Raw genomic sequence first — 9,381 nt, 5'->3', positions numbered from 1 at the left:
GTTGGTTCCCCATGTATATAAACAATGGGTTTTAAAGGTATTGGTGGAATAATATCAATTTCTTCACTGTTGGAGATTTCCCCATTGATACCCATTTTCGAATTTCCTCCATTGATGCCCAATTTCGAATTTCCTCCATTGTTAGCATTTAGAGCTGCAGGCAACAATAATTTGGAGTAATCAAGTGGTGGAGCTGTTGTTGGCAGTGATGACGCACCTATTTGCCTAGTAGGAGCAAGTGGGTTTGTACTGTGAGTTGCAAATTGCGTTGGTAATGATGGTGTTGTACCTTTCAGTGACCTGGGAACGTTAAGATTAATTGGATTTTGGTTATTTGATAGGTTTGTGGGTAGATCAATAAGTGGAGAATCATCTCCAATTGCTGAATCAACACGAATTAATCCAGATTGAGAGAGGGAAATGATTTCTTGAGCCAGCTGCAGCTGCTGTGACGAAATTGCTACAGTGTGCGCGGTTTTCTTTTGCAAATTGGCAGCTGTGTGGATTGAATTTTGGAGTGATTGTTGCTGGGGTTTGTGCGGCATTGAATCCCGCTTCAAATGGGATGAGTCCGGTGGTTCAACACCACCGGACGGCTGCTGTGGGTCCATTTCGCCGCTGCTACAGTGCTCGCGCTACATGTAGTTATTATAGGAAACAGTTGCTGGACTTTATTATTTTTTAAAATAAGAAAAGATTTAATAAGTAAAATTTAGTTGATTATAAAATTCTAAATATTAGAACTTGACCGCTAACATAATTCAAATAAGGAAAGGTTTAACAATCAAATTTTATGTGATTTCAAAATTCGAAATTATTAGAACAATTATTAAATTACAATTTTCGTTCAATGTGAAATCTATTTTAAAGTGTAAAAAACGTGAACAACACCAAAATAATTATGCGAAGGATAATTTCCTCATATCTGATTTAGTAACTAGGAATTTTAGGGAGAAATTGCAAGATTGCAAAGGATGAGTTTCAAGAAAAAATTATTTGGTCATGACATGTCTTTGAGATTGAAATTCAAAAAAGAAACTTACCACATATACACCTTTTATTAATATTTAATAATAATAAAGATGCAAGATATCATTAGGAAATTGTTACACCCCATTTTAACCGGGTTAAAGTAGAAGTACAACATATTGGAGATTCCTATTTATTTTATTTTAAGGAGTCGCCACCTAATTAATTTAACGGTGAATTAGGACACCTAATTGATTGACTAAGACAAAGCTAATTAAACCTCCGTTAATAGTCTGCTTAACCAATGTGATTCTAGGTAAGGGTTCTATATTATCCTAAAGGGAAGGGGTTAGGCATCCTTTAGAATCCGTTAAATACGGTTATCCGACCAAACTTAGGTTAATTAATTAAGATTAAAGATACCACGGTGGTATTTAAATTTTAAGAAAATGGCTAAAAAAATGTTGCCAAAGTTGTTTGGGAAAATATAATAATGTGTTTAAAATAAGATTCACGACGAAAAGTAATAATTTACGTAAAAAGGTGACTTTTAAATGCTATTTAAAATGAGGTTTATAAATGTTGTTAAAATTTTAAATGAAAATATATAATAATGCTATGTAAAATAAGGCTGGTAGAAGATATAATCACTTTCATGAAAGGGGATTTTAAAAATGCTATTTTAAAATAAAAGTTTATGCATGTTGCCAATTCTTCGAACAATAATGCTATTTAAATGAGATTTGCAAAATATAATAATTTGCATATAAGTAATAACTTTTAGTAAATTTGAGCTTTGAATAAAATTTTGTTATGTGAATATGGCAATGTAACCAAAATCTAACTTTATTTTATAAATATGATGCAAAAGATGATGAGTTTTCTTTCTCTTTTACTAACTTATTTAACTATGCTCGACTAAAAATATATATAATTGGATGAATCTTGAAAACAATGTTTGTAAAATATACTTGAGTTTATATATGTGTATTAGTGACGTTTTGAAATGTATATGATAGTAAGAATAAAATATGATTCCCTTTACTTAAAATATATAGTCATGCCGCTTTTGCAAATCAATTATCCCGAATAAAAATAAATATTATACATTAAAAATAGTTTTAACATGAAAAAAAAAAGAATAAAACTTATGAAATTAATTTTAGTCTTCCTATTACTAAGACTAAACCCCACTAATTTCACTAGTGGTTCATCTAAATTAACAAGTGTTAGTCATGCGATACAAATTAAATGCATAAAACATAAAATAGAGGAGTAAATAAGTTAAATGGGCTCAGCCCATTTCAAGGCTGCTATGATCAGATTGTTGCTGGGCTTCAGCCCAATATTTTCATTGTATTGCTGTGGCATGCTGCTGTATTTTTTATTGGGCTGTGACCCAGAACTTCATTTTTATTCCTTTGGCTGCGGACAGAACTGGACAGAGGGGGAAATCGTATTTCATTGGGCCTTGGCCCAACACCGAATGCGGGAGACGAGTCCCTCGGACTCGTATGCGAAGGTCATGCATAAAAATGAAAGGAGAAGGATTAGTACGTAATCAATGAATAAGGCTAAACATGTGAAATAAAAGAAAGAAAGGATCAATGACTTATATATATACAATGTATATTTGAGTATACTCCATATTTTAAAACACTCATAAGTGTATTGGAAATGTTCCAACCAATCGACTATGCTAAACACAGAAATTCAATTTTAGAAACATCGAAACAGTAGCAGCTAGGTTTAATATTACTCTCATCACATGAGGCATTCATTTTCTTTAAAACCAGTGATTTCCTAAATATAGTGTCAACATAATATTATAGCAGTCAATAATTAATAAAGGACAGACACCATGACGGAAACAGAACAGCAGCATAGGAGATTCTTACGAGCATAACCATGGTTCCAATCAACAGATATAATGACCAAGCAGATAGGCAGCACAGCAGTAGCAGTCGACTCACAAATACACTGGTAATTTGCAGGGTGATAGAGACCACATAAAAGACACGAATGACTCAAGGAGTAGGGTAAACTTAAACTACCTTTATAGAAGATGCTATGCTTTAGTAATTTCAGGCAATGTATTTGAGACAACCAAGCAATTAGTCAGGCTAAACTTAGAAACGCAAGCAGCTTTGACAAACTAAACATGACTCAGACCAAACATTTCTCAATTTGAACAATTCGCTGTAAGTTCTGTCTCGGGAGTAAAGAGTGGCGAACTGCTCACTTGATTAACTTTTTTGTTATACACATGCGACCAGTAGTGGCATAGGGCTGAAGTTTAAGCAAAATAAAAATAAAAAAAGTACTCTTTTGGGTTAATCATGGAAGAAAGGTACTCTTTTCCTTGTTAGAATGAAAAGGAAATATATCTCTTGTTAATCTTATTTTGACACTCCTCAATCAAAACTCACTTATATTTTATAAAGAAAAGCCAATTTCTAACATACGTTCATGTTAAGCTAAATCTTATTTGATAAAAATACAAGGACGCACCATTTGCTATCTTAACCAAATCATTCAAATCCTTAAACCGTAACAGAGAAGCTGCAAGAGTTGGCACAAAAATGAAATTCCAAACAAAACTGGTCGCTGGATTTGTATGTTACTCATATTTGTCCCTTAATCTATTTATTTAAACCAGACAGCAGCGGGAGAAATAGGCGATACTGTTCACAGTAATTTACTTGAAAGGGAATGGATATATGTTTCAGATTTCAACCAAGCAGCATAGATGATATACATTTCAAACACAGATTTTTAACATTAATGAATAATGCACTTTAAAAAACTAGGAAACCAACCCCAAACAAAGTTAGCACAATAATGACCTAAAGACCCCTAAATAAAACCATAAACAAGAAGAAACACTTAACAAGAATGAGAAGAGGTCACTAAACTGAAGAAAGGTGATTACTCTGTAGTGAATCATTAATTAGTAACTTCATTATCTAAGACACTTAAGGAATGATCAAAACTGGACCGATATACAGAGTTATTTTCAGCGGACTGAACTTAACAAGATATTAAGACTCAACAGTGCATGGATTTTAACTTATTGAACCTATTTAAGATATAATTCCTAGATGTACAAGAAGGTAATCTACAAGAAAGTTATCATATTCAGCAAAATAGTCAACCGACTGTCCCAGAGGGTTCATATTAAGCATGTTACACACTAGATAATCAGGAATAATAAAAAATCACACCAGAATCGAAAGAAGCAACACAGTAGGAGATGCATACAACAGTCAAGGTCATTAGTTTAGACAACAACGGTTAGCGGTAAATGGTCATGCATTATAATATGTTCAAATTCTTAAAAATAGTGTAAGCAAATGATGCGACGCGTACAGTATGACCTAACAACATCATGACCCTTAAGCAAACATAACTACGCATTAATGACATGTAGATACGAGCACATATTGGAACCGCACTGGGTCCCCGCAGATCTGATTTAATCCCAACTAACCGCAAATGATACTAAGTCAATGAGCAAACTTACTCCAAAACATATGATCAATTACTTTAAACAATCTAAAAAAAAGGAACTGAGGGCTCCTTAAACCTGTTTGAACTCATCAATCAGCATATTTAACCCAAGCAGGACTAAACTTTAACATGAACACATCTGATTATATTAATAGCTCCCTCATTACACCAATCAGTTACTTGGTTAAGATCTAAAGAGACGACTAATTAGCAGGACTACAAATCATATATTCAAAGCGGGAATATAAATTAAGTGCATGCTAACCATACGAGGACCAGCAACAAAATTCTAAAACTAGCCATATTAGCTAAAACACATGACGCCAAAACTGGCATACAACTAACCACATATTTAGCTAAAGTTTAAAAACATGCCGATTACTCAAACTATGCATAAATTAACCCTTAAATAATACAAAGCTACAGAAATTAAACGAGAAGGGAATTACCTTCTTCGGGTGCAGCGAAATGAGGCCTCGAATCTTCGATCTACTTCGAACACTGCGAGTCCCGAATTCGTACACACTCGAATCCAAACAGAGATCAAAGGGGCAAAACAAAAACAACGATGTAGATTTTTCTTGATATCAGAAACTGCAACAACTACTAAGCATTAAAACTTTTTGGGATTTTGAGCGACTAAAACAAAAGATTCTAATTTCTAGGGAATTTCCCGGCGGCTGAAGGAAAAGATCTTAGGGGGGGGGGGATTTTTGCGACTCCGACTTCGAACCCTAATTTCTAGGGGATTTCTCAGCTAAAACAAGCTGTTCTTGGGGAATTTTATGAATCGAAAAAATCCTCCCCTAAACCGATTTGGAAACCATTATTTATAAGGCGAAATCTATGGGTTTTTTTTTTGTGAAGAAGAGAGAGAAGAGCGTGGGGGGAACAAGACGAAGTTGGGAACAGAGGGAAGTGGGAGCGGGGTGCAGGCGGTGGTGGTGGGGACGAGAGATGATGAAGGAGAGGAGCGGATGGGGAAAAGCGTGGTGGGGACGAGGGAGTGATGATGAAGAAGAGAAGGGAGCGGGGAGAGTGGGGTAGAGAGAGAGAGAGAGAGAGAGAGAGAAGGGAGAGAAATGGGGGGAGGCGGCGGATGGTGGGGATAATGAGGAGATGATGGAGGAGACGAAAATGAAAGGGTTTCCCTTATTTTGAAATGGATGGGTCGGGTCCGGGTCAAAATTAAACGGGTATGGGCTGGTCCATTTGGGTAATTATTTGGGCTGAATTGATTGAAAATGTGGGCTGGGTGGAAGAAATAGTTTGGCTTCTAAATTTACATAAGAAGCCCATTTTAAATTAATCATGTACTGAGTGTGCTAAAATATCACCTGATATAAAAGTATGTATTTATTAATATTTAGATGAAAATAAAATGACGTCGTAATAGCCGGGCGATAATATATTTGAGATTCAACAGTAAGTAAATGCTATTATTAAATTACGCGAAGATAAATGCGATGCGTGTGCATAAGCTGGTAAAATGCCGAAATGATAAAAATTGTGAATCATAATAATAATAATAATAATAATAATAATAATAATAATAATAATAATAATAATAATAATAATAATAATAACTGTAATAGAATAATGAAACGCCGGTATTGATAAGAGGCTAATAATTATAGTAAAATATAAATATATTTTTAATTTTCCAAAAATATTAGAAGCGTAAATAGGTATTTCGGAGGAGAGGCGGGACAAAATTGGGTGTCAACAGAAATCAATCTACATGTTAAAAAGAATAGGAAATTCCTAAATTTTCTAATATATATATATATATATATATATATATATATATATATAATACACGGCTAAATTTCCTATCTTAAAAAATGAATTTTAAAAAGGTGTATAAATGTGATTTTAAAAAGGATAAAATTAAAAGAGCCTGCAGCAACTATCGATTGATAGGCGACCCAATCTCTATTCAGAAGGAGGAGTGGTCATCGAATAAGGTTTCCTTTCCTGTACTTTTTTGATAACTAAGAAAGTTCTATAAATTGTTAAAGAAGAAAAATATTAGTGGTGAAAGAAATTGGAAATAATATTATTTGTCAAATTGGTAAAATGCAATTTTAAAACAACAAGGATGAAATAGTAGAAAACAAAATATATTCTAAATGGATCATTAATTTTTTGTTATACTTATCTAACAAATGAAAGCTATTAATATTCTTTATATATTAAGTTATCTTACTACTAAATAAACGGGCATTAGCAACGGAAAGATAAACAATAAAATTCATTGCTAATAAAATTTACCAATGAATTATCAAAAAAATTATTAGCTAAATCTAATTTCTTTTTTTCATGCTTAATTTGTTGTCAAATGAGATACGCACTTTGATCACGCGCAAAGCGCGTACGTTACAACTAGTACTATATTAAAAGCACGAAGAGCCTTAAAAATGTTAATTGAACTTTTTTCCCTTCATTAAGAGACTCTGCAATAAAAAAAAAATCATTTATTATTTTCATCAAATTATTATTCAATTATTTTACCTTATACAAGTATACTTTTTGTTGAAAATAATAAATTATTTATTTAGGAATAGACACTTAATTACTTCCTAAGATTTAGGACTTAGAAACCAATTAAATTAGGAACCCTTATATTTTTTTGGTATCCTTTTTGTAAAAACTTTCCATGCAAAATACGTTTCAATGCAAAATATTGTGAGAGTCTTCGTTCTACCAAAATAATCGATCAATTTTATATTCCTTTCTTGGTGTACAACATCCGTTTTTTTTCCTCTTCGCCGCTTACAATTCCTCTTTACCTTATGAATCACTTTTTTTGATGTGTATTTGAATTTAAATTATAATTTTTAATTGGGATCAATTTTAATTTAGTCTTTAGATCACCTATCTCATTTCACCTATTTTTATAATTTGTGTGTGTATTCCTCTTTAGTTTATAATATTTCACTTATTTTATTTTGAAAAAATAAAAATCCAATGTTATTTTTGAAGTCATTTTTTACTTTGGAAAATACTTTTAGAAAAGTAAAGAAACCCATCTTTATTTTTGGGAAACAATAACTGCCATAATACGTATTTTTTGAAAAAATAAAGAAATGTGTTATTTTTGACTAAGTAAAACTGCTATAGGATTCGTCCAAAATATTATCCTAAGAGTTCTTTTTGACTTGGCAAATACTTTTAGAAAATAAAAAAATTCATCGTTATTTTTGGCGAAACAATAACTGCCATAATATGTATTTTCTGGAAAATAAAGAAATGTGTTATTTTTGGCAAAGTAAAACTGCCATAGGATTCGTCCAAAATATTATCATAAGTGTCCTTTTGGCTTTGGCAGAATAAATTGCCACATAAAACTGCTGTAAGAAAGCATAATTCATTTACTATTTTTCTCCTTAAATATACGGTCAAACTTCTCTATAACAGCATGGTTGGGTCCAAAAAATTTCAGCTATTATAGAGAATGACTGTTATACACCTATAACAGTATTGATATTTAAATAATACTTCACTGTTATGGGCAAAAAAGATGCATAAAATCTAATATTCATTTTTAATTGTCAAATTCTAAGCTTAATCACACTTTGAATAACGAAGGAAAATCGTTTAATGATGAAAATATATATATATATATTCATATGATATTTTTTGTCATAAATAGTGTGTTAAATGATCAAATATTTGGTCAAAATTTCTACTCTTATTATTGGTAATCATAGATATTCTATATTTATAAAGATGATTAATTATTATATTACCAAAAAAAGAAGATAGCTATTATATGGGGGGTAATTTTACAAAGAGCGTGCTGCTATAAAGTTAGATGTTGCTGTTATAGGTGAAATGCTGTTATAGAGAAGTAAAATATAACATAAAAAATCATTTCCGAAAAATCTTAGCTGTTATACAGAGGTGCTGTTATATGCTGGTGCCATTATAGAGAGGTCTGACTTTATATATAATATACATAAACACTAATAATATATATTTTTTAAAAAAGTAAAAACCCCACCATTATCTTTTGAGTTCTTTTTGGCTTTGGCAATAGTTATCAATTTTTTATTTGAACTATGTAAAAACTCCTAATATTGGAGAATCTAAAGTTGAGTAAAGATTATAAAACTTTGCCGAATTAATTGAGTATTGATTTGCATGGGATTCTCACCCCAATCACGTAGCATAAACAAAGACATTGCTGCAGTAGTCTGTCCAGAAAATTGTTCAATTGTTTTTCGTATATTTGTTGTATCTATTTATCTTCCACTTCATATTGGATTTAACCAGAGCGGTGATGGCTTCGATTTTTATTCTTCTATTTTCTTTACTGTATTTTTTAATTCTCTTTGTTTTTAATTTCAAGCAGAGGAGAATTAAGGATGAACATAATTCCCATGTCAGGATGTCGTAGGGAAGATATCAATATGACATTCAGAGAAATATAACCAAGGTACAATCCTTTATTATGATCATATAACGGGTGCAATTTTTTTTTTTTTTTTGACTAGTTACATGAACCAAGATAATGATAATGCCTTTTAATGATTTATTATCCCAAAAATCTAATCTTTGTTATCATGTTTCTGCAAAATTCAATCTTGATTCCAGTGCCATATAGTATTTACCTTTTGCTGCGCTTGATAATTTTAGTACTATGTGTTTCTCTTGACTTGATTAATTTATATGGGATTTCAGCTCTTTCTTCCGAAGGTTGATTAATTTAGATAGCACTTCTTCTTAAATGTGTTTAATAATTTGTTGACATTATTTTCTTCTCTTATGTTGGTGTTATTAATCCATATCTTAATAAATTTTTATGGTTTTGAATTTTTTTTGTTGCGATGGAGGGAGCTAGAAGTGTATCGCTGATACCTCAAGATAGGGGTGGGCGTTCGGTTCTTCGGTTCAGCT

Source organism: Lycium barbarum, chromosome 2, assembly GCF_019175385.1.
Source record: "Lycium barbarum isolate Lr01 chromosome 2, ASM1917538v2, whole genome shotgun sequence".
Classification (NCBI taxonomy): Eukaryota; Viridiplantae; Streptophyta; class Magnoliopsida; order Solanales; family Solanaceae; genus Lycium; species Lycium barbarum.
The sequence above is the reverse complement of the archived record's forward strand: the minus strand, read 5'-3'. Positions refer to the sequence as shown.